The sequence below is a fragment of the Mus musculus genome, chromosome 11, assembly GCF_000001635.26.
Source record: "Mus musculus strain C57BL/6J chromosome 11, GRCm38.p6 C57BL/6J".
Lineage (NCBI taxonomy): Eukaryota > Metazoa > Chordata > Mammalia > Rodentia > Muridae > Mus > Mus musculus.
This window is the reverse complement of record NC_000077.6, coordinates 18791651-18816776: the sequence shown is the minus strand read 5'-3', so window position 1 is coordinate 18816776 and position 25126 is coordinate 18791651. Positions and strand designations below refer to the sequence as shown.

Genomic DNA, 25126 nt, shown 5'->3' with positions numbered 1-25126 from the left:
TTTCTTCCCACTTTGCTTATGGGGTGGAATGGCTATCCATGGGCTGGAATGCCCAGACTTACTCACCCTAAGGTTGTCAAGGGAGCAGACACATTTCAGAGACGCTCCCTGCACCTATCTACAGAGAAGACACCAGATATGCAGAAACGACTCAATACAAAGGTAAGCCGCTTCAGACCTAATCTAGCAAATTCAACTTGTCCTTCTTTGGTTGACACGTTCCTTCTAGAAAACAATTTGCTAGTGAAACTTTATGACTATAAAGTAGTATTTCACAAGGAAGAGATTAGATCCACCGGGTACAAGAAATAAAAGCTTTTACTGATTAAAGTTCGGAGTAAGTTCATTTTGGATGGCGACCACTGTTACCTGTGGGACATCTCTACCATGTAGTGGCTCGTCAGATTGATCCCCATTTCTGAAAGCTGCTGTTGAGTAGGTCCCTTCCCCACTCTGGCATCCTGAGAAATACAAAGTAGCCATCCCTAAAGTTAAAAGTGGTGAGTTTTCCTTTTGAGAGAGGTGTCAGCTCAATGAGAAACTGGCAGACTTACCATGTCTACCATTGTCTTTGGTTGGAAACTGAGCTTTTCTGAGCTGCCCCCAGTGGTAAGGAGCCAAATGTCCATGTAGCCCACTGGTGCAGTGTGCAGCACGCCTGACTGAGCTCTTTCCCCTGGATAATATGTGCACTCGGCTGGTGAACCTGTGCCGCTGGAAACACACCAAGACCGGTGACCTCTTTAATAAAAAACTTCAAATATTTGAAAGATTATCGCTTTTATATACTTTAAATGACCTCCATCCATTTTTTGAGTAGTTGATATTTCCCAGGCCGTTTATGTGATGTCCTCTCTCCGTATATTGTTGATATGATAACTATTTGGGACCTGCTGGGGGTTGCAATATTACCTAACTTGCTGGTCTTGTATAGACAGAAGGAGACAGTGCTGTGTTGTACAGGACACATTAACCATACAGGCAAACACTCGTTGCTTTAAAACAGGTTTAGCCTACATTTTCTTTGGTCACTGGAAGTATGGTATAAGTCGATAAACCTAATTTAGGCATCCTGAGCTGCTGATCTATTAGGGATATTTGCTGGCATACAGGAACAGCATACAGGAAGCATCTATTGGAAAGAAAGCAAAGTGGAAATGTCTATGTCCATTGCTCAGGGGAATGCCTTTTTCTGTTCATTTATACTTATGTCCTCATTTCATTTCAAAGTGTTCTACTTACAAAAAATGAAAAGCAGTAGTGAGAACACCTGTGTATCTCCACCTGGACTCACCAATTAATGCTTTCTCACACGAGTGCCTTCTTCCTTACCACATAGTTATACATGCACTGTTTTGATGGATTAATTTGACTCCTGACATTTCATACATGCACATAGTACGTTGTGGTTTTCACTCCCACCCCCTTCACCTTTACATTTGCCTTCCACATCTATCAACCCCCACTTCCCTCTATTTTCCACATTTGTGATGTTTGTTTTCCAAAACTATCAGTGTAACCTTGGTTACACCAGTGGTACACAACTGAAGACAGTGACTGCAGTTCCAGAATCCATGCCTCAATAGTTCAGCAGTGAGGGTCCGAGACTCAACAGCCCTCCCCCATCAGTGGCTGACTGCCGGTGGCAGGGTCAGTTTGGCTGACTGCTGGTGGCAGGGTCAGTTTGGTGCAGGACCTATGCCAGTAACCCCAGCTGCTATTACACACACACACACACACACACACACACACACACACACACACACACACACACACACGTATGTTACAGTTATCTTTTTAATGATCCAGAACATTAGCTGGTGAGATGACTCAGCGTTAACATCTCAAGGAATCTGGAATGCTCTTCTCAGACCCATCCACGCTAAATAATTGGAAAGAAATTTAAATATAATTGAAAATGCAATTAACATTTGTAATTTTCATTTGGTTTTATTTCTTAATTTAGAAGTTCATGCAGAATAAACACAGAGGAACAGGAGGTTAGATCTCTGTGATCTGTTGATAGCATTCATAAAGGAAGTAAGCCCCGTTGACAGTCATCTTTTCCCTCTAACACATTCAACCCTGTTTTCTTTTTATTTAAATTGGTAGAGAAGTGGAAAATACAATTACTTATTCATAGTCATAGAAACCTCAACATCATAGGACCCATTGTGTGTTTTATTTAAAAATTTCAAAATAGCTGGAAGATTCAATTCCAGATCTTCAGGGTTCACCCAGTTCCACTCAAACAGGAAGAGAAGAAAGAAGGAGCCCAAGGCTCAAAGACTGTCAGCACTGCTATTTAGAATGGCTTATATTTCAAAATAATTGAATTTCCTTTTAATTCCGACCCTTACTTACCCTCCAAAAGTCAAAATACAGCATAATTGAAAATGGGAAGCACAGAAATGTTCTCAGAGAACATTTCTGGGTAAGTGCAAGGGTTTCATCAGAGCGGGATGTTTGGAAATGAAGTTTAGGAGGATGTGGTTCAGTTTACTGTCTGAGTCATTTCTCATTTATAATTGCAGGTGTCTGCCCTTTTCAAGAAAGCAAGTAATTGCATTCAATGGAAATACCGAGAAACTGCCTTTTTATAATTACAGTGTGTGTGTATCTTATATATTTAATTACATATCCTGATATCTAACTAATTATTTAATTAATTTATTCTTGAGGCAGGGTCTCATTAGATAGTACTCACTGGTCTGGAACTTGCTATGTAGACTGGGCTGGCCTCAAACTCATAGATCCATATACCTCATGACTTGTTACTCATGAGCATGTATTGCCATTTCTGGTATGATTATGCATATATACATTCATACATATATACATATAAATACACACATATACACATATTTATAGTTACAATGTAAAAATCATGTTCTTTCAATGAACTCAGAAATAAATATATAACATAGCTAATTGAGGTAGCAACTCAAACAAGCCTTACCCAGTCCTAAACTATGCATCTCATGAACTTCTATAGAGTTAGAATGACTATTCTGTGTTGGGAGCCGCCCCCACATTCGCCGTCACAAGATGGCGCTGACATCCTGTGTTCTAAGTGGTAAACAAATAATCTGCGCATGTGCCAAGGGTATTTTACGACTACTTGTACTCTGCTTTTCCCGTGAACGTCAGCTCGGCCATGGGCTGCAGCCAATCAGGGAGTGATGCGTCCTAGGCAAAATATAACTCCTCCTTAAAGGGGACGGGATTTCCGCCATTCTCTCTCGCTGGCATCTCTCTGGCTCTGCGCGCCCTGCGCTCTCTCGCTGCCTAAAGATGTAAACAATAGAGCGCGCTCTGCACTTTGGCGCGCCGGAGCGGAGCTCTGGCTCCTAAAGATGTAAGATTGAAGGGGCTTTCGCTTTTGGGGCTGGGGGCTTGCGCTCCTAGCTCCTGAAGATGTAAGCAATAAAGTTTTGCCGCAGAAGATTCTGGTCTGTTGTGTTCTTCCTGGCCGGGCGTGAGAACGCGATTAAGAATTGGTGCTGAAATCCGGGACGAGAAAAAATCCGGGAAGAAAAAACCCGGGAGGAAACTCGGGACGGGAGTTTCACCGGCAAAGGAAGATCCCTCATTCCAGAACCAGAACTGCGGGTCGCGGTAATAAAGGTTCCCGTAAAGCAGACTGTTAAGAAGGATTCAACTGCATGAATTCAGAACTTTTCAGCTGGGGAACGAGAGTACCAGTAAGTATAGCTTTACGAGGTAAGCCTGGTCTTGAACTTTCTAACGAAATTCAAGACAGTCTATCAGAAGTAAAGTGGAAAATGTTTGGCCTTGAATTTTTTCTAGTGTTAGGAGCCCTTTTGTTCCTTTTCACATGTTATCAGGTGATTAAGATAGGGCTGAAAATTCTGGATGAAATTCAGGGCAATCTATCAGAAGTAAAGCGGGGAGAGAGAGTAGGAGCAAAGAGAAAATATGGTACACAAAATAAGTATACAGGCCTTTCCAAGGGTCTTGAACCCGAGGAAAAGTTTAGGTCAGGTAAGAATACCTGGGGAGAGATTAGAAGGAAGGAAAAGAAAAAAGAAAAGAAAAAAGATCGATTAGCGGAGGTCTCTAGGAGATACTCGTCACTAGATGAGCTCAGGAAGCCAGCTCTTAGTAGCTCTGAAGCAGATGAAGAATTCTCCTCTGAGGAAACAGACTGGGAGGAAGAAGCAGCCCATTACCAGCCAGCTAATTGGTCAAGAAAAAAGCCAAAAGCGGCTGGCGAAAGCCAGCGTACTGTTCAACCTCCGGGCAGTCGGTTTCAAGGTCCGCCCTATGCGGAGCCCCCGCCCTGCGTAGTGCGTCAGCAATGCGCAGAGAGGCAATGCGCAGAGAGGCAGTGCGCAGAGAGGCAGTGCGCAGAGAGGCAGTGCGCAGAGAGGCAGTGCGCAGAGAGGCAGTGCGCAGACTCATTCATTCCCAGAGAGGAACAAAGGAAAATACAACAGGCATTTCCGGTCTTTGAAGGAGCCGAGGGTGGGCGTGTCCACGCTCCGGTAGAATACTTGCAAATTAAAGAACTCGCTGAGTCGGTCCGTAAATACGGAACCAATGCTAATTTTACCTTGGTGCAGTTAGACAGGCTCGCCGGCATGGCACTAACTCCTGCTGACTGGCAAACGATTGTAAAAGCCGCTCTCCCTAGTATGGGCAAATATATGGAATGGAGAGCGCTTTGGCACGAAGCTGCACAAGCGCAGGCCCGAACAAACGCAGCTGCTTTGACTCCAGAGCAGAGAGATTGGACTTTTGACTTGTTAACGGGTCAGGGAGCTTATTCTGCTGATCAGACAAACTACCATTGGGGAGCTTATGCCCAAATTTCCTCCACGGCTATTAGGGCCTGGAAGGCGCTCTCCCGAGCAGGGGAAGCCACTGGGCAGTTAACAAAGATAATCCAGGGACCTCAGGAATCCTTCTCAGATTTTGTGGCCAGAATGACAGAGGCAGCAGAGCGTATTTTTGGAGAGTCAGAGCAAGCTGCGCCTCTGGTAGAACAGCTCATCTATGAGCAAGCCACAAAGGAGTGCCGAGCGGCCATAGCCCCAAGAAAGAACAAAGGCTTACAAGACTGGCTCAGGGTCTGTCGAGAGCTTGGGGGACCTCTCAGCAATGCAGGTTTAGCGGCTGCCATCCTTCAATCCCAAAACCGCTCCATGGGCAGAAATAATCAGAGGACATGTTTTAACTGCGGAAAGCCTGGGCATTTTAAGAAAGATTGCAGAGCTCCAGATAAACAGGGAGGGACTCTCACTCTTTGCTCTAAGTGTGGCAAGGGTTATCATAGAGCCGACCAGTGTCGCTCTGTGAGGGATATAAAGGGCAGAATTCTTCCCCCACCTGATAGTCAATCAGCTTATGTGCCAAAAAACGGGTCATCGGGCCCTCGGTCCCAGGGCCCTCAAAGATATGGGAACCGGTTTGTCAGGACCCAGGAAGCAGTCAGAGAGGCGACCCAGGAAGACCCACAAGGGTGGACCTGCGTGCCGCCTCCGACTTCCTATTAATGCCTCAAATGAGTATTCAGCCGGTGCCAGTGGAGCCTATACCATCCTTGCCCCCGGGAACCATGGGCCTTATTCTCGGCCGGGGTTCACTCACCTTACAGGGCTTAGTAGTCCACCCTGGAGTTATGGATTGTCAACATTCCCCTGAAATACAGGTCCTGTGCTCAAGCCCTAAAGGCGTTTTTTCTATTAGTAAAGGAGATAGGATAGCTCAGCTGCTGCTCCTCCCTGATAATACCAGGGAGAAATTTGCAGGACCTGAGATAAAGAAAATGGGCTCCTCAGGAAATGATTCTGCCTATTTGGTTGTATCTTTGAATGATAGACCTAAGCTCCGCCTTAAGATCAACGGAAAAGAGTTTGAAGGCATCCTTGATACCGGAGCAGATAAAAGTATAATTTCTACACATTGGTGGCCCAAAGCATGGCCCACCACAGAGTCATCTCATTCATTACAGGGCCTAGGTTATCAATCATGTCCCACTATAAGCTCCATTGCCTTGACGTGGGAATCCTCTGAAGGGCAGCAAGGGAAATTCATACCTTATGTGCTCCCACTCCCGGTTAACCTCTGGGGAAGGGATATTATGCAGCATTTGGGCCTTATTTTGTCCAATGAAAACGCCCCATCGGGAGGGTATTCAGCTAAAGCAAAAAATATCATGGCAAAGATGGGTTATAAAGAAGGAAAAGGGTTAGGACATCAAGAACAGGGAAGGATAGAGCCCATCTCACCTAATGGAAACCAAGACAGACAGGGTCTGGGTTTTCCTTAGTGGCCATTGGGGCAGCACGACCCATACCATGGAAAACAGGGGACCCAGTGTGGGTTCCTCAATGGCCCCTATCCTCTGAAAAACTAGAAGCTGTGATTCAACTGGTAGAGGAACAATTAAAACTAGGCCATATTGAACCCTCTACCTCACCTTGGAATACTCCAATTTTTGTAATTAAGAAAAAGTCAGGAAAGTGGAGACTGCTCCATGACCTCAGAGCCATTAATGAGCAAATGAACTTATTTGGCCCAGTACAGAGGGGTCTCCCTGTACTTTCCGCCTTACCACGTGGCTGGAATTTAATTATTATAGATATTAAAGATTGTTTCTTTTCTATACCTTTGTGTCCAAGAGATAGGCCCAGATTTGCCTTTACCATCCCCTCTATTAATCACATGGAACCTGATAAGAGGTATCAATGGAAGGTCTTACCACAGGGAATGTCCAATAGTCCTACTATGTGTCAACTTTATGTACAAGAAGCTCTTTTGCCAGTGAGGGAACAATTCCCCTCTTTAATTTTGCTCCTTTACATGGATGACATCCTCCTGTGCCATAAAGACCTTACCATGCTACAAAAGGCATATCCTTTTCTACTTAAAACTTTAAGTCAGTGGGGTTTACAGATAGCCACAGAAAAAGTCCAAATTTCTGATACAGGACAATTCTTGGGCTCTGTGGTGTCCCCAGATAAGATTGTGCCCCAAAAGGTAGAGATAAGAAGAGATCACCTCCATACCTTAAATGATTTTCAAAAGCTGTTGGGAGATATTAATTGGCTCAGACCTTTTTTAAAGATTCCTTCCGCTGAGTTAAGGCCTTTGTTTGGTATTTTAGAAAGAGATCCTCATATCTCCTCCCCTAGGACTCTTACTCTAGCTGCTAACCAGGCCTTACAAAAGGTGGAAAAAGCCTTACAGAATGCACAATTACAACGTATTGAGGATTCGCAGCCTTTCAGTTTGTGTGTCTTTAAGACAGCACAATTGCCAACCGCAGTTTTGTGGCAGAATGGGCCATTGTTGTGGATCCATCCAAACGTATCCCCAGCTAAAATAATAGATTGGTATCCTGATGCAATTGCACAGCTTGCCCTTAGAGGCCTAAAAGCAGCAATCACCCACTTTGGGCGAAGTCCATATCTTTTAATTGTACCTTATACCGCTGCACAGGTTCAAACCTTGGCAGCCACATCTAATGATTGGGCAGTTTTAGTTACCTCCTTTTCAGGACAAATAGATAACCATTATCCAAAACATCCAATCTTACAGTTTGCCCAAAATCAATCTGTTGTGTTTCCACAAATAACAGTAAGAAACCCACTTAAAAATGGGATTGTGGTATATACTGATGGATCAAAAACTGGCATAGGTGCCTATGTGGCTAATGGTAAAGTGGTATCCAAACAATATAATGAAAATTCACCTCAAGTGGTAGAATGTTTAGTGGTTTTAGAAGTTTTAAAAACCTTTTTAGAACCCCTTAATATTGTGTCAGATTCCTGTTATGTGGTTAATGCAGTAAATCTTTTAGAAGTGGCTGGAGTGATTAAGCCTTCCAGTAGAGTTGCCAATATTTTTCAGCAGATACAATTAGTTTTGTTATCTAGAAGATTTCCTGTTTATATTACTCATGTTAGAGCCCATTCAGGCCTACCTGGCCCCATGGCTCTGGGAAATGATTTGGCAGATAAGGCCACTAAAGTGGTGGCTGCTGCCCTATCATCCCCGGTAGAGGCTGCAAGAAATTTTCATAACAATTTTCATGTGACGGCTGAAACATTACGCAGTCGTTTCTCCTTGACAAGAAAAGAAGCCCGTGACATTGTTACTCAATGTCAAAGCTGCTGTGAGTTCTTGCCAGTTCCTCATGTGGGAATTAACCCACGCGGTATTCGACCTCTACAGGTCTGGCAAATGGATGTTACACATGTTTCTTCCTTTGGAAAACTTCAATATCTCCATGTGTCCATTGACACATGTTCTGGCATCATGTTTGCTTCTCCGTTAACCGGAGAAAAAGCCTCACATGTGATTCAACATTGTCTTGAGGCATGGAGTGCTTGGGGAAAACCCAAACTCCTTAAGACTGATAATGGACCAGCTTATACGTCTCAAAAATTTCAGCAGTTCTGCCGTCAGATGGACGTAACCCACCTGACTGGACTTCCATACAACCCTCAAGGACAGGGTATTGTTGAGCGTGCGCATCGCACCCTCAAAGCCTATCTTATAAAACAGAAGAGGGGAACTTTTGAAGAGATTTTACCCCGAGCACCAAGAGTGTCTGTGTCTATGGCACTCTTTACACTCAATTTTTTAAATATTGATGTTCATGGCCATACTGCGGCTGAACGTCATTGTACAGAGCCAGATAGGCCCAATGAGATGGTTAAATGGAAAAATGTCCTTGATAATAAATGGTATGGCCCGGATCCTATTTTGATAAGATCCAGGGGAGCTATCTGTGTTTTCCCACAGAATGAAGACAACCCATTTTGGATACCAGAAAGACTCACCCGAAAAATCCAGACTGACCAAGGGAATACTGATGTCCCTCGTCTTGGTGATGTCCAGGGCGTCAATAATAAAGAGAGAGCAGCGTTGGGGGATAATGTCGACATTTCCACTCCCAATGACGGTGATGTATAATGCTCAAGTATTCTCCTGCTTTTTTACCACTAACTAGGAACTGGGTTTAGCCTTGATTCAGACAGCCTTGGCTCTGTCTGGACAGGTCCAGACGACTGACACCATTAACACTTTGTCAGCCTCAGTGACTACAGTCATAGATAAACAGGCCTCAGCTAATGTCAAGATACAGAGAGGTCTCATGCTGGTTAATCAACTCATAGATCTTGTCCAGAAACAACTAGATGTATTATGGCAAATAGCTCAGCTGGGGTGTAAACAAAAGTTTCCGGGATTGTGTGTTATTTCCATTCAGTATGTTAAATTTACTAGGGCAGCTAATTTGTCAAAAAGTCTTTTTCAGTATATGTTACAGAATTGGACGGCTGAATTTGAACAGATCCTTCGGGAATTGAGACTTCAGGTCAACTCCACGCGCTTGGACCTGTCCCTGACCAAAGGATTACCCAATTGGATCTCCTCAGCATTTTCCTTCTTTAAAGAATGGGTGGGATTGATATTATTTGGAGATACACTTTGCTGTGGATTAGTGTTGCTTCTTTGATTGGTCTGTAAGCTTAAGGCCCAAACTAGGAGAGACAAGGTGGTTATTGCCCAGGCGCTTGCAGGACTAGAACATGGAGCTTCCCCTGATATATCTATGCTTAGGCAATAGGTCGCTGGCCACTCAGCTCTTACATCTCATGAGGCTAGTCTCATTGCACGGGATAGAGTGAGTGTGCTTCAGCAGCCCGAGAGAGTTGCACGGCTAAGCACTGCAATAGAAGGGCTCTGCGGCATAAAATGAGCCTATTCTAGGGAGACATGTCATCTTTCAAGAAGGTTGAGTGTTCAAGTGTCCTTCCCCCAGGAAAAACAACACGGGACCAGACCAGGACCCCTCTGGGTGATGAGCCTGGGAGGAGGTTATGTGTACGGCTCCTTTACCTACACACTGGGGATTTGACCTCTATCTCCACTCTCATTAATATGGGTGGCCTATTTGCTCTTATTAAAAGAAAAGGGGGAGATGTTGGGAGCCGCCCCCACATTCGCCGTCACAAGATGGCGCTGACATCCTGTGTTCTAAGTGGTAAACAAATAATCTGCGCATGTGCCAAGGGTATTTTACGACTACTTGTACTCTGCTTTTCCCGTGAACGTCAGCTCGGCCATGGGCTGCAGCCAATCAGGGAGTGATGCGTCCTAGGCAAAATATAACTCCTCCTTAAAGGGGACGGGGTTTCCGCCATTCTCTCTCGCTGGCATCTCTCTGGCTCTGCGCGCCCTGCGCTCTCTCGCTGCCTAAAGATGTAAACAATAGAGCGCGCTCTGCGCTTTGGCGTGCCGGAGCGGAGCTCTGGCTCCTAAAGATGTAAGATTGAAGGGGCTTTCGCTTTTGGGGCTGGGGGCTTGCGCTCCTAGCTCCTGAAGATGTAAGCAATAAAGTTTTGCCGCAGAAGATTCTGGTCTGTTGTGTTCTTCCTGGCCGGGCGTGAGAACGCTATTAAGAATTCTGAAGCTGTGGAGCTTTGCATAGGGTTTTACATTTTTTCTTTTTTTTTTTTTTCGAAATTTTTATTAGATATTTTCTTTATTTACATTTCAAATGTTATCCCCTTTCCTGGTTTCCCCTCTGAAATTCCCCTATCACATCCCCCTCCCATGCTTTTATGAGGGTGTTACCCCTCCCAACCTTACCCACTCCCACTTACCATCCTGGCATTTCCCTACATTGGGGCATTGAGCCTTCACAGGACCAAGGGCCTCTCTTCCCATTGATGTCCAGCAGGGCCTTGTTATATGTTGGAGCATCTTTTGGGTATATGCACAGGAGAGGTACATTTGGACCCTCAGTTAATATTATATCTAATTTTCTGAGGAACCACCAGACTGATTTCCAGAGTGGTTGTATGAGCTTGCAATCCCACCAACAATGGAGGAGTGTTCCTTTCTCCACATCCTTGCCAGCATCTGCTGTCACCTGAGAGTTTTTTTTTTAAATTTGTATCAATCTTATTTATTTATTGATATTTTCTTTATTTACATTTCATTTTTTTTTCACTTTTTAGGGCTTCCTTTCAGAAACCCCTATCCCATCCACCACCACCCCGCCTCTATGAGAGTGCTCCCCCACTGACCCATGCCTATCTTCCTGCCCTGGCATTCCCCTACACTGGGGTATTTTACACCCTAAGGCCCAGGGGCCGCTACTCTCACTGATGTCCAACGAGGCCATCTTCTGCTACATATGCAGCTAGAGCCATGGGCCCCTCCACGTGTACTCTTTGGGTGGTGGTCCAGTCCCTGGGAGCTCCAGGGGGTCTGACCAGTTGACACTGTTGTTACCCTCCCCCCCCCCCCAATGGGCTGCAAACAATCTCAGCTTCCTCAGTTACTTCTCCAACTCCTCCATCTAGGACTCTGTATTCAGTTGGCTGCTAGCATCTGCCTCTGTATTTGTCAGGCAGAGCCTCTTATGTCACCTGAGTTTTTGATCTCATTCTGACTGGAGTGAGATGGAATCTCAGGGTTGTTTTGATTTGCATTTGCCTGATGACTAAGGATGTTGAATTCCTTTAGGTGCTTCTCAGCCATTCGGTATTCCTCAGTTGAGAATTCTTTGTTTAGCTCTATACCCCATTTTTAAATAGGGATATTTGGTTCCCTGGAGTCTAATTTCTTGAGTTCTTTGTATGTATTGGATATTAGCCCTTTATCGGATGTAGGGTTGGTAAAGATCTCTTCCTAGTCTGTTGGTTGCTATTTTATCCTATTGACAATGTCCTTTGCCTTTACAGAAGCTTTGCAATTTTATGAGGTCCCATTTGTCTATTCTTGATCTTAGAGTACAAGCCATTGGTGTTCTGTTCAGGAACTTTTCCCCTGTGCCCATGTGCTCGAGGTTTTTCCCCACTTTCTCTTCTATTAGTCTCAGTGTATCTGGTTTTATATAGAGGTCCTTGATTCACTTGGACTTGAGCTTTGTACAGGAGATATGAATGGATTGACTTGCACTCTTCTACGTGTTGACCACCAGTTGAACCAGCACCATTTGTTGAAAATGCTCTCCCCCCTCCACTGGATGGTTTTAGTTCCTTTGACAAAGATCAAGTGACCATAGGTGTTCATTTCTGGGTCTTCAGTTTTGTTCCATTGATCAACCTGCCTGTTCCTGTCCCTGTCCTAATACTATGCAGCTTTTTTTTTTTAAATCACTATTGCTCTATAATATAACCTGAGGTCAGGGATGGTGATTCCCCCAGAAGTTATTTTATTTTTGAGAATAGTTTTTTATATCCTGGGTTATTTGTTATTCCAGATGAATTTGCAAATTTCTCCTTCTTACTCTATGAAGAATTGAGTTGGAATTTTGATGAGAATTGCATTGAATCTGTAGTAGCAAGATGGCCATTTTTACTATATTAATCCTTAGCATCCAAGAGCATGGGAGATCTTTCCAGCTTCTGATATCTTCTTCAATTTTTTTCTTCAGGGACTTGAAGTTCTTGTCGTACAGATCTTTCACTTGCTTGGTTAGAGCCACACCAAAGTATTTTATATTATTTGTGACTATTGTGAAGAGTGTTGTTTCCCTAATTCCTTTCTCAGTCTGTTCATCCTTTGAGTAGAGGAAGGCCACTGATTTGTTTGAGTTAATTTTATATCCAGCTACTTCACTGAAGCTGTTTATCAGGTTTAGGAGTTCTCTGGTGGAATTTTTTGGGTCACTTATATATAATCATAACATCTGCAAATAGTGATATTTTGACTTCTTCCTTTTCAATTTGTATCCCTTTGACCTCCTTTTGTTGTCGAATTGCTCTGGCTAGGACTTGGAGTACTATATTGCATAGATAGGAAGAGAGTAAGCAGCTTTGTCTAGTCCCTGATTTCTCTCCAATTAGTTTGATGTTGGCTACTGGTTTTCTGTATATTGCTTCTAGTATGTTTAGGTATGGGCCTTGAATTCCTGATCTTTCCAAGACTTTTATCATGAAGGGGGCTTGGATTTTGTCAAATGCTTTCTCAGCATCTAATGAAATGATCATGTGGGGTTTTTTTTTTGTTTGTTTTTTGAGTTTGTTTATAAGAGTGGATTATGTTGATGCATTTCTTTATATTGATTATAGTAGTCTGGGCTGGCATTCATATTCTCTTAGAGTCTGTATGATATCTGCCCAGGATCTTCTGGCTTTTATAGTCTCTGGTAAGAAGTCTGGTGTAATTCTGATAGGTCTGCCATTATGTGTTACTTGACTTATTTCCTTTATTGCTTTTAATATTCTTTGCTTTGTGCATTTGGTGTTTTGATTATTATGTGATGGGGGATTTCTTTTCTGGTCCAATCTATTTGGAGTTTTGAAGGCCTCTTGTATGTTTATGGGCATCTCTTTCTTTAGATTAAGGAAGTTTTCTTCTATAATTTTGTTGAATTACTGGTCCTTGACATTGGTAATCTTTCTCTTTTCTATATCTTTATCCTTAGGTTTGGTATTCTCATTGCATCCTGGATTTCATGGATGTTTTTGGATAGGAGCTTTTTGCATTCCATATTTTCTTTGACTGTTGTGTCAATGTTTTCTTTCTTTTATTTTTATTTTTATTTTTTTGGGGGGGGAGGAAAGGGTTTATTCGGCTTACACTTCCAACTTGCTGTTTATCACTAAAGGAAGCCAGGACAGAAACTCACTCAGGGCAGGAGTTTGGAGGCAGGAAGTGATGCAGAGGCCATGGAGAGTGCTGCTTACTGGCTTGCTTCCCCTGGCTTGCTTGGCTTGCTTTCCTATAGAACTCAGGACTACCAGCAAAGGGTTGGCACCACCCACAATGGGCCCTCCCACCCTTGATCATTAATTGAGAAAATGTCTTACAGCTGCATCTCATGGAGGAATTTCCTCAAGGGAGGCTCCTTTCTCTGTGATAACTCCAGCTTATGTCAAGTTGACACACAAAACCAGCCAGTACAGTACATATATGTGTTTATGTGTTCTGGGAACCCAGCTCCAGTGGCAGGCATGGCAGACAAGAGCATGACCTTGACCCTGAGCCAGGACAAGCAGTGCAAACCAGCCTATGAAACCAGCTGGGGTTGAGGAGGTGCGCTTAAGCCCTGCAACAGCAACACCCCAGGACAATGGAGGTGGGATGGCTTCTCCAGAAGGACTGTGGGTTACAGAGACCCAATAAGGTGGCATATTCCTCTGCAGCCTGCGTTTCTCTGATAAAATAATTCAAGTAGTGAGGCCTTTTTGTGCTGTGTTGGACCTTGCTGAATCCCAAAACCAACTGTCACTAAGCCTCTAGAGACTCTGCCCACCCTCTATTAATTTTTGTTCCCATTATACAGTGCTAATCCTTGAGTACTTTACAGACTTGGTAAAGCACCTGGAAGGACAGTAAATGCAGCCCATTAAGTGTTTGAAGGAGTGCTTGCCTGGCAGGGGTGGTACCATGACCAAGAAGGTGGTTTTCCAGGGCAAGGCTGGAAAACCTTGCCATCTGTTGTTCTTATGTGCCCATCCCTGCGATTTCTCCACATTCAAGGGTTTCAGCTGCACCGCCTTGGTAGTAAGGGCTGCATTCACACTGTCCTATTTAAAAAAAAAAGTTTGCGGAAGGCATCCTGCATACATGGAAGCAAGAACTCCCAGAAGGCATCGTGTTCTTGGGTGAAAAATCCCCGTGCCATAGTGAGCTACCACTCCGTGCCTCTTGGCCAGGGAGCCTCCTAGGGTCCGCAAACTATAGTTTAACATGTGCTCCACAGGGCTCAGTTGGTAAAATGTTTGCCACACAAGCATGAAGATCTAAGTTCAAATCCCTAGTACCCATACAAAAATGGTGTAGCTGTGTGTAACCCAGTGCTGGGGAGTGGGAGTAGGGGTTGGGGGATGGGAGTGGGACAAATGGATCCCTGAACTCATTGGCCATCCAGCCTAGCCAAACTGATGAGCTTCAGATTAAGTGACAGATTGTCTCCAATATATGTAATTGTAGAAGCCAGGCATAGTGGCTCACACCTTTAATCCTCACACTCACGCAGAGGCAGAGGCAGAGAGGCAGAGAGGCAGAGAGGCAGAGAGGCAGAGAGGCAGAGAGGCAGAGAGGCAGAGAGGCAGAGAGGCAGAGAGGCAGAGAGGCAGAGAGGCAGAGAGAGAGGCAGAGAGGCAGAGAGGCAGAGAGGCAGAGGCAGCAGGATCTCCGTGCGTCTAAAGTCAAGCGGGTCTACATAGTGAGTTCCAGGACAGACAGGGCTATTCTAGTAAGACTGTGCATGACTCTAAATAATGAAAATAATAATAATAGTAATATGAAGAGAAACTGAGGAAACACTTGACATTCGCCTCTACCTCCATAACCATGCACACCTGCGTGTCAATGTTTTCTATGGTATCTTCTGCATCTGAGATTCTCTCTTCTATCTCTTGTATTCTGTTGGTGATGCTTGCATCTATGACTCCAGATCTCTTTCTTAGGTTTTCTATCTCCAGAGTGGTCTTTATTTGTGATTTCTTTATTATTTCTACTTCCGTTTTTAGGTCCTGGATGGTTTAGATAAATTCCTTCACATGTTTGGTGTGTTTTCCTGTAATTCTTTATGGAAATTTTGTGTTTCCTCTTTAAGGTCTTCTAAGTCTTTACCTGTGTTCTCCTATATTTCTTTAAGGGATTATTTATGTCCTCCTTAAAGTCCTTTATCATAATCCTGAGATGTGATTTTTAAAATCCAAATCTTGTTTTTCTGGTGTGTTGGGGCTATCCTGGACTTGCTGTGGTGCGAGAAGTGGGTTTTGATGATACCATGTAGATTTGGTTTTAGTTGGTAAGGTTCTTGTACTTGCCTCTTGACATCTGGTTATCTCTGGTGTTAATTGGTCTTGCTTTCTCTGACTGGAATCTGTCCCTCCTGTGGGCATGTAAGCCTGTTATCTTAGGTGTGTCAGTACTCCTGGGGAGACTAGCTCTCTCCTGGGTGGGGTTTGGGTGCTAAGTAAGGGTTGTGGGGCAGCATAGCTCCAGGGTGCAGATGGAAACTGGAAGGATGGATCCTGTTCTCAGCTGCTCTACCGTTCCTGTGCCCTTTGTGCTCCTTTCGGTCATGCTTTAGACAGTTTTTGGAGAGAAAGTCAGGTTTTACATTTTCATCAGCAATTACATTTTTATGTACTTGCCCAGAACAAAAATGGGAAAAATTGACAGCTCTGTGTCAGAAAGCACATAGTTTATATCCTTTTCTGGACTCATATGTCCTTCATCCTGGTATTTCTATCAGCATTGAAAAGTTACTCTGGCATCTTATGTTCACTTGACTGAAGACAGTAGGGATTTTTTTTTTTTTACAGAAGCAAAATTATATTATCCTCTTCCATATGAAATTATAAAAGGGTTAAAATCTGTACAGTATGTTTAAAAACAAAATAATTTTAATGGGAGAGAAAGATCTATTGTAAGACATATTCGTTATACCTCTTAATATCCAAAATAAAGATATATCTCCCAAAATGTCCTGAAAACATAAAATTAGCAATATTCTTTTTCTTAGTGGTCTATAAGATGATCCCGATTCTTTGGCTGAAGATGTAGATTGGTGTGGGAACACTTCTCTACCGAAAACACACAGGGCCCTGTACTCAAACCCCAGTGCAAAAATAAACATCTAAATAATATTAAGGACTAGAATTTTAATAATTGGTAGCCTCTTAGTTGCAAGGAAACATGTTAAGCATTCAACATTATTCCATGGTATAAATACTCACCCATGAGTCTCCCATAACAAGCAGATGTGGATTCTCAAGAGGTTTCTAGAATTGAGTGTTTGCCCAGTTGGTTCATTAGCTATGTGGTCCCAAACATGCTATAGCACAATGACAGGGTATCAAAGGTGGAGTCAGCATGTACTGCATCTTAGTTTCTCCAAAGTACTAGTGGTTGATTTCTCCAGTGGCCTTTTAAGGAATGCACTTTGATAGTTTCAGTCTAGTCAGTTCCCCCATCGCTATTCCTGATGTTGGCTAAATTTATTTAGAGAGCACCATTGAAGTGTAGCTCCATCTAGAGTGTTTAGAGATCCTACTTTCAAAGTTGAGATCTCAACCTGGAGTTTTGAGAACATTAGTCCAATGTTACAAACCATTTATTACTGAGAGCAGTCTCTATACTGAAAGAAATAATTCACAGATTATTCTGAAAAGTGGACACTTGTTATTACAGTTTCTCTGTGATCAAAATATTTAACCACATTGTTTCATTAAATAATTCATAGTGGCACAAGGAAAATAAGTGCTTTGAGACTCTTATTGGCTCTTGGCATCTTGGATAATCTGATGTAATCTGATGTTGGTTTAGACTATGCCTTATCAGGGCCAACCTGATAAGTGTACACACATATTTTGGCAGAAATACCTTGTTTACATGTAGATGAAGGCTATTCTAGCTTTTCATGGGTAAACACTGTTAAACACATAGCTTCACTTGGAAGAAAAAGTTAAAAATGAAGTCATCATCTACATCCATGTGATGTTATTTAAAAGTTGTAAAATATAAAACTCATATTCTGTTCTAGAAAAAATTCTGGTAGGTCCTCCAAATCCTTCTGTGTTTTGTTGATATTTATAATTCAAAAATTTTAATTGCTCTATAAGGTTTAAACAATGAAAATTTATAAGTTTACCTAATGATGATCTTCAAAATCACAAATAATTTTGTGAGTATAAGATCATACTAACACATGGACTTACAGCATGAGTATTTCTTGTTATTCTGAAGTTTATAACAATATTTCTGTCAACTGGTTTCTTGTAAGTTTTACCTGTTTTTAACCTTGTGCCACCTGCTTACTTTACTTCCCATCATCTTTCTCACTGTTGTTATTTTCTAAAGTAAACCCAACCAAACAACCAAACAACCAAATAACCAAAACACAGCTTCAAAGTACATCATGTCACTAACAGGCCGATGGGCAAAGTATACATTCAAGGTTCTTGGTTGAATTTGGTTACAACCCTTGCAGATCAATTTAGCATATGTGGAATTCTTCATCGATATAGAAAGATGTAGCCTGTCTGTGCATGTTTCTATGATATAGGTTCTCTTGGAGAAAAACTCGCTCTCATCTTCTAGATGAGCTCTATGCATTAGAACATTAGGACCTTACTTCAAAGTTGTAATTGTTGATACCTCTTCTGAATGTAAACCTATACAGAGAAAATTGTGTAGCCAGCAGTATTATTTCGGGAGGTCTAATGTAACTGCACTGCGACACCACCAGGAAGCAAAGGCAGGAAGATTGTTGCTTAAGGTTGGCTTGGCCTACACCATAAGACTCCATATTTTAAAAAGCTTACAAATTAAAAGCCCAATGAATTTTCCTTTAATGAATCACTCTCTGACCAACATTCTTAGGACCTGCACCAACCAACCAACCAATCAACCAACCAACCAACCAACCAACCAACCAACCAACCAACCAACCAAACAAACAAACAAACAAACAAACAAACAAAAAACCCAGGACATGTTTAGCTCCATGGTAATGATCCTTACATTCTCAACTCAAGCACCCCACCAGAACCTTCAGCTATACTCATTTTAAGTTTCTCCCACCCTAGTAATTCACTCTTTATTTATGGTAACTGAAATGTCAAAGCCTGACCTGTCACTCCTGAACTTCTCAAATCGTCTTCAAGGATCTGATGGATGGGATGGGTTGGAAAGAACTCCAGACTTTCTTCCCTTGGAAATCTGTCACAGAGTGCAAAAATAAGTTTCCACTGTGACCCTTGCACATGGCTGTCATTTCCTATCCTGGTTTCAGAAAGAGACTATTGGGAGGAATAAGTTAGGATATTTTGGGGACAGCGCTGACAGTAGTTGTAACAAAGGATTATCCCAAGGCAAAGGTACAGTGATACTGGTTGACTCAGGTGTCTCAACTTCAGCAGATGTAATGCTGTATTTTCCTGAGATAATTGAGTGAGTATTTAATACATTAAACCTCCAAACATTTGTAGGCATAAAAAATCTAGAATAAATACCTCTCTGAGTGTCCACAGGCAACATGGGCCTCTTTCTGCAGCCATGAGTCATGGAGGCTGATCAATCCAGTGACTAGAAGAATGATGCTGGAAAATAGTTTGAGTTTCCTTTCTGCAATTAATGGGAAACTGAAGAGGAGGGGGGCAGCAGGAGGTAGGAGGTCAGTAAGTCCCTGTGTCCATGCTTATGTGTGGCCATGGAAGGAAATGGACTGGAACCATAGCCTCTTTTCAAGGGTTGTCAATTCAAACTTTAGAGAACAATAATTTGAGAGATGTTAATATTTGACTTCAAGGCTTTCAGCTGTGTACAACATAGAAATGGGGGCAGGGCAAAGCATGCCACTGAAACTCATAGTAGATGCATGTCTTCTGTATTGAGAGCCGTCTCCCTGCCTGTGTGATTTAGCATGACAACCAGATTATATTTATACAATTAATTAATGTTTGCTTGGCCACTTTTATCCAATTTTTTTCCATAGCACATAAAAGAGAACCTGACATAAATTTTTCTTTCAAAACAATTGACTTAGCAACTGCTGACCTTCTGGTCTGTCATTCTAAGGATTGATTGGATATTGTTGAATTGTTTCATTCTATAGTAATTAAACATAAAATTAATTATGCCGGTAACCCATTATTTCTCTGACCCAAGGACTAAGTCATTCATTTTAACTTGGATACTCTGAAAAATCTGCTGCTGCATGCACAGGGAAAAGAAACTAACGCTGTTGCAAATGGACAATATGTGTTTTAAGAGACATTTTACTGCCTCAAATATAATTTGAAGGCTTCTAATTTCCATATGCATAGCACACTGAATTTGTTTAATGTAATTTAGGATATAAATCTTTTACCTTATGATATGGTCATTTAAGTATTTTCTCATGTGACTAATCATTTGGAAAATACATCAAAGAAGAATGTAAGTTAAGAAATGGAAAGAGAAAACAGGATGCTTTGGTAAAACCATCTCCAGTCTCTGATTCTTAATTTGCTTTACTGCTCATCTGAAATTAAATTTATTTTCTTTGTTAGGTTTGTGTAGAAAATGCTTTAAATTATGATGATTTTGTGAGCACGAAGTCTCTTCGGAGATGGGGTGCACTGTCTGACAGGACTAAATTATCAGAATACATGTGCTGATAGAAACCAAAATAGGATTCTGTGGTTTTCATTAGTGCGGGTCATATTAATTTAATTAACATGATTGAAGATATCGCGGATGAGCCACTGGATCTCCAGCCCTGGCCTATTACTCACCCACAGGCAATGAAATGATGCGCCTGACAAATGGGTGTGCTAGCTTATATATTTCATATTTGGAATTTGCCTCTAACTGCAGTTCCCTGGAGATGTAGAAAGTGTTGTGCATGACATTAGATGAAATTCTTGATGCTTTTCAAAATTCACAGCCCTGACCAAATGTTGACCAGATTCTTGAATTATAGTTACACTTCATGCTGTTTGGACTTCACAGCTGATTTTTAGCATGGTGAACAGCCTATTCCTTGTTCTGACAATTTTGTCTCCTCCTTAGACTGGACATCTTTGTCTACTGGATTCTACTTGAGGCTATAAATTATAATACCCCAAAACTTCCTCATCCAGAGAAGAACACAGGGACCATATAAACCAACTAAGCCACTAATGACTTTCCCCAGAATTCATCTAATTGGAAAAAAAATACAGTGCCCTCATAGGAGACAGAGTGCCAATCCAGTATCTATTCTTTCAATTTTACCTTTGAAGGAGAATATCATATATATGTACATACACACAAATACTGCCATTCTTCGTATATACATATATATATATATACATATACATTCTTCATATGTATATACGAAGAATGGCAGTATGTGTGTATATGTACATACACATATATACACATATATATGCATACATATACACACATAATCATATGTTTGAAGTTTAAATCCATCATGTATACGGTCAATCGGATCCAAATGAAATCTATGGTGTGACACTTCAGGAAAAACATTGTCCTAACAAAGAAAGATCAAACTCAGTGAGTAAGTAATTTTGACTTTTCACAGTTCACTTTTCTTTTGCTGAAATTTTCCTGGAAAGGCTAATGTTAAGTTGGCTAAGAATGATGAAGCAGAAACTGAAAAGACTTTGGATTATGGAGGCTGGCTCAGGTGGCTCCGCCAATCTTGTTTTATGACTTTTAGAATTCTTGATAAGTGAGAAAAACAAACCCTTCACTTTTCTAGTTCATGTTCATCTTCAGTTTGGAATAGTTCTAATTGTTACAGTCCTTCTGCAGTGCTTGCCCGACTCTGTAAGGAAGGGAGAACTGATATATGAAGTCAGTTCATGAGGAAACCAACAAAAGTTCTGGTTGCTTGCCCAAAACATCTGAGGCTGAGTGTTTAGTGGCTACTCTAGTGGTACCTTACTCTGCTGATGTCTTCTAGAGTTGGCTTCCTTTACTTGCAGATAAAATGATTCTTGGAAATGTTACAGTTCCAACACATTCCGTATGCAGTAACTATCCAAAAGCTATTAAAGCTTTTTTTAGGGTAGCAGGGAGAAGAAACATAGATTCTTGATTTTACATTTGAAAGTGCTAATTTGGGGATTTGGAATCACCCAGTGTTTTGACCCTTAGTTTTGTCATCACACAAAAGCAAGCCAATTAGATGATCTCTGAGGTCTTTCTGATTTTTTTTCCATAGAAATGAGCTGGAAACAAAGGTAAAAAATACATAAATTAATGTTGAACGGTACATACTAAGAAACATTCCATAGTGGCCCATTATTAAAAAATAATAAGAAAGAATACTGAAATGTGAAAATTAGTCAGAGGAGACAAAGGTAGCATCATATTGACTAAGGGATAAATATTGAAAGCATATTAAAATTCTAAGTGTATATGTACCAACTCATTAGTATACTCAATTTCATAAAACAAACACAAACAGGACTGGATATAAAGACACAGAGTTACCTCAGTACAATAGTAGTGGGTCATTTCAATGCTCCATTCAAACCAACAGATCATTCCGACAAAAACACAAGTCAGAGTTAAATAATATTATAGATCTAATGGATTTAACAGATATTAGTAGAACTCAACTCAAGCACTACAGAATACAAACTGCTCTTGGCATATCATGAAACTTTCTGTAAAACTAGAACACATTTAAGGACATACAGCAAGTCTTAATGCAAGAGAATTGGAATATATATATATATATATATATATATATAGTTAGAAATCAGCACTAAAAGAAACCTACAGAAAATTACAAGTTATGGAGATTGAACAACACTACAGATGATAAATATTTCGTTAAAGAAACTAAGGTGGAAAGGAAAAATTCTTATCATTTAATGAAGCTGAAAAAGTAAGATAGTAGAACTTGTGGACTATGATGAAAGAGATTCTAAAAGAGAAATTTAAAGCAGTAAATATCTACATTGGTAAAACCAAAGAATCTGGTTATTATGGTGCATGCCTTTAATTGTAGTACTCATAAGGCAGAGGCGGGCAGGTCTGTCTGTGTTCCAGGCCAGCTTGGTCTACATTATGAGTTTCAGAACAGCCGGAGCTACATAATGAGATCTTGCCTTGAAAACAAATGAACAAACAAACAAACAAACAAAACCAAAAAGCACCAAAAGAAACTTCAAATAAATAATTTAATGATATACCGCCAGGTTTTAGAAAAACAAGAGCCTTCCTGTCTGCATCAGCTCTGGGCCACCTTGAGTGAGAAAACTCTGCAGAAGGTCCCATGGTCCCCAGAGTATTCTCCATGCTCCAGGTGCCCTAGCACATCCAGGATCTTAGGATCACTGGTGAGTGGAATGCAACATCTGTTCCAAAATGATCCTGAGGGGCCAGTGCCAGCAGGAGCAGGGACACAGGAAACCCACCCAACCAGCAGCTCAGGTTCCTTCTGGTTGGTGCTGGTCTGCCTTGGTTTTGAATACAGCAGGAAGCCCCATGATCCCCAGAGGAGGTACCACTTCCAGGCACTGTAACACGCCAAAGATCTTAAGATTCCAGGATCCCAGGATTCCAGGAGCTTGGTCACACCAGGATCTCAGAGTCTCAGAGGAAGCTTGACTGTCAAGAACTCTGACACACCCAGAATCTCAAGTTCACAGGATCCCAGAATCACAGGATCACAGAGAAAGCTGAGTTCTGAATCAACTGGGATTACAGGATGGAGAGGCTCCAATCAGATATATTGAGGGCAGCGAGTACTTGAGATAATCAGATGGCAGGAGGCAAGCATAAGAACAAAAGCAACAAAAACCAAGGTTACTTGGCATCATCAGAACCAAACTCTCCCACCATAGCAAGTCTTGGATACACCAACACACCAGAAAAGCAAGATAGGGATCTAATGTCACTTCTCATTATGATGATGGAGGACTATAAGAAGGAAATAAATAACTCCCTTAAAGAAATACAGGAGAACACATCCAAACAGGTGAAAGAATTGAGCAAAATAATCCAGGATCTAAAAATGGAAGTAGAAACAATAAAGAAATCACAAAGATTTCTGGAAATAGAAAACTTAGGAAAGAAATCAGGAGCCATGGATGCAAGCATAACCAACAGAATACAAGAGATAGAGGAGAGAATCTCAGATGCAGAAGATACCATGGAAAACATTGACACAACAATTAAAGAAAATGCAAAATGCAAAAAGACCCTAAACCAAAACATCCAGGAAATCCAGGACACAATGAGAAGACCAAACCTAAGGATAATAGATATAGACAAGAAGGAAGATTTCCAACTTAAAAGGCCAGTAAATATTTTTAACAAAATTATAGAAGAAAACTTCTCCAACCTAAAGAAATAGATGCCCATGAATATACAAGAGGCCTTCAGAACTCCAAATAATTTGAACCAGAAAGAAATTTCTCTTGTCACATAATAATCAAACCGCAAAATGCACAAAGCAAAGAATATTAAAAGCAGTAAGGGAAAAAGGTCAAGTAACATATAATGGCAGACCTATCAGAATTACATCAGACTTCTTACCAGAGATTATGAAAGCCAGAAGATCCTGACAGATGTCATATAGACCCTAAGAAAACACAAATCATCCCAGGCTATTATGCCTAGCAAAAATCTCAATTACCATAAATGGAGAAACCAAGGTATTCCATGACAAAGCCAAATTTACACAATATCTTTCCACAAATCCAGACTTTCAAAGGATAATAAAGGAAAGACTCTAACACAAAGAGGGAAACTAAGTTCAAGAAAAAGCAAGCAAGTAATCTTACAACAAACCTAAAGAAGATATAACATGAACAGAATTCCAACTCTAACAACAAAAATATCAGGAAGCAACAACGACTTTTCCTTAATATCTCTTAATATCAATGGACTGAATTCCCCAATAAAAAGACATAGACTAATAGACTGGTTATGTAAACAGGACTCAAGATTTTTGCTGAGGAAACCCACCTCAGGGACAAAGACAGACACTACCTTAGAGTAAAAGTCTGGAAAAAAAATTTTCCAAGCAAATGACCCCAAGAAAAAAGCTGGAGTAGCCATTCTAATATTGAATAAAATGGAGTTTCAGCCTAAAGTTCTCAAAAAAGATAAGGACAGACACTTCTTACTCATCAAAGTTGAAGTTTACCAAAATGAACTCTCAATTCTGAACATCTATGCTCCAAATGCAAGGGCATCCACATTCATTAAAGAAACTTTGCTAAAAATCAAAGCACACAGTACACCTCACACAATAATAGTGGGATGCTTCAACACCCCACTCTCATCAATGGACAAATCCTGGAAACAGAAACTAAACAGAGACACAGTGAAACTAACAGAAGTTATGAAACAAATGGATTTAACAGATATTTACAGAACATTTCATCCTAAAACAAAAGGATATACCTTCTTCCCAGCACCTCATGGTACCTTCACCTAAATTGACCATATATTTGCTCACCAAACAGGCCTCAGCAGATACAAAAATGTTGAAATAATCCCATTCACCCTGTCAGATCACCACAGACTAAGGCTGATATTCAATAACAACATAAATAATACAAAGCCCACATGCATATGGAAGCTGAACAACAATCTACTCAATGATAACTTGATCAAAGAAGAAATAGAGAAAGAAATTTAAGACTTTTTAGAGTGTAATGAA

At 41.3% G+C, this 25126-nt stretch overlaps 1 long non-coding RNA gene and 1 other non-coding gene across 2 annotated transcripts in view; one reads left to right on the top strand and one right to left on the bottom strand.

The window, feature by feature from the left end:
* Gm31674 overlaps nt 1–25126 on the bottom strand; it is a 74894-nt gene that overhangs the window by 6197 nt on the left and 43571 nt on the right. The gene's annotated exons all lie outside the window — the stretch shown is intronic.
* On the top strand, nt 14355–14523 carry Gm23021. The gene has a single exon (XR_003949932.1). It is a non-coding gene; the product is annotated as a U1 spliceosomal RNA (small nuclear RNA).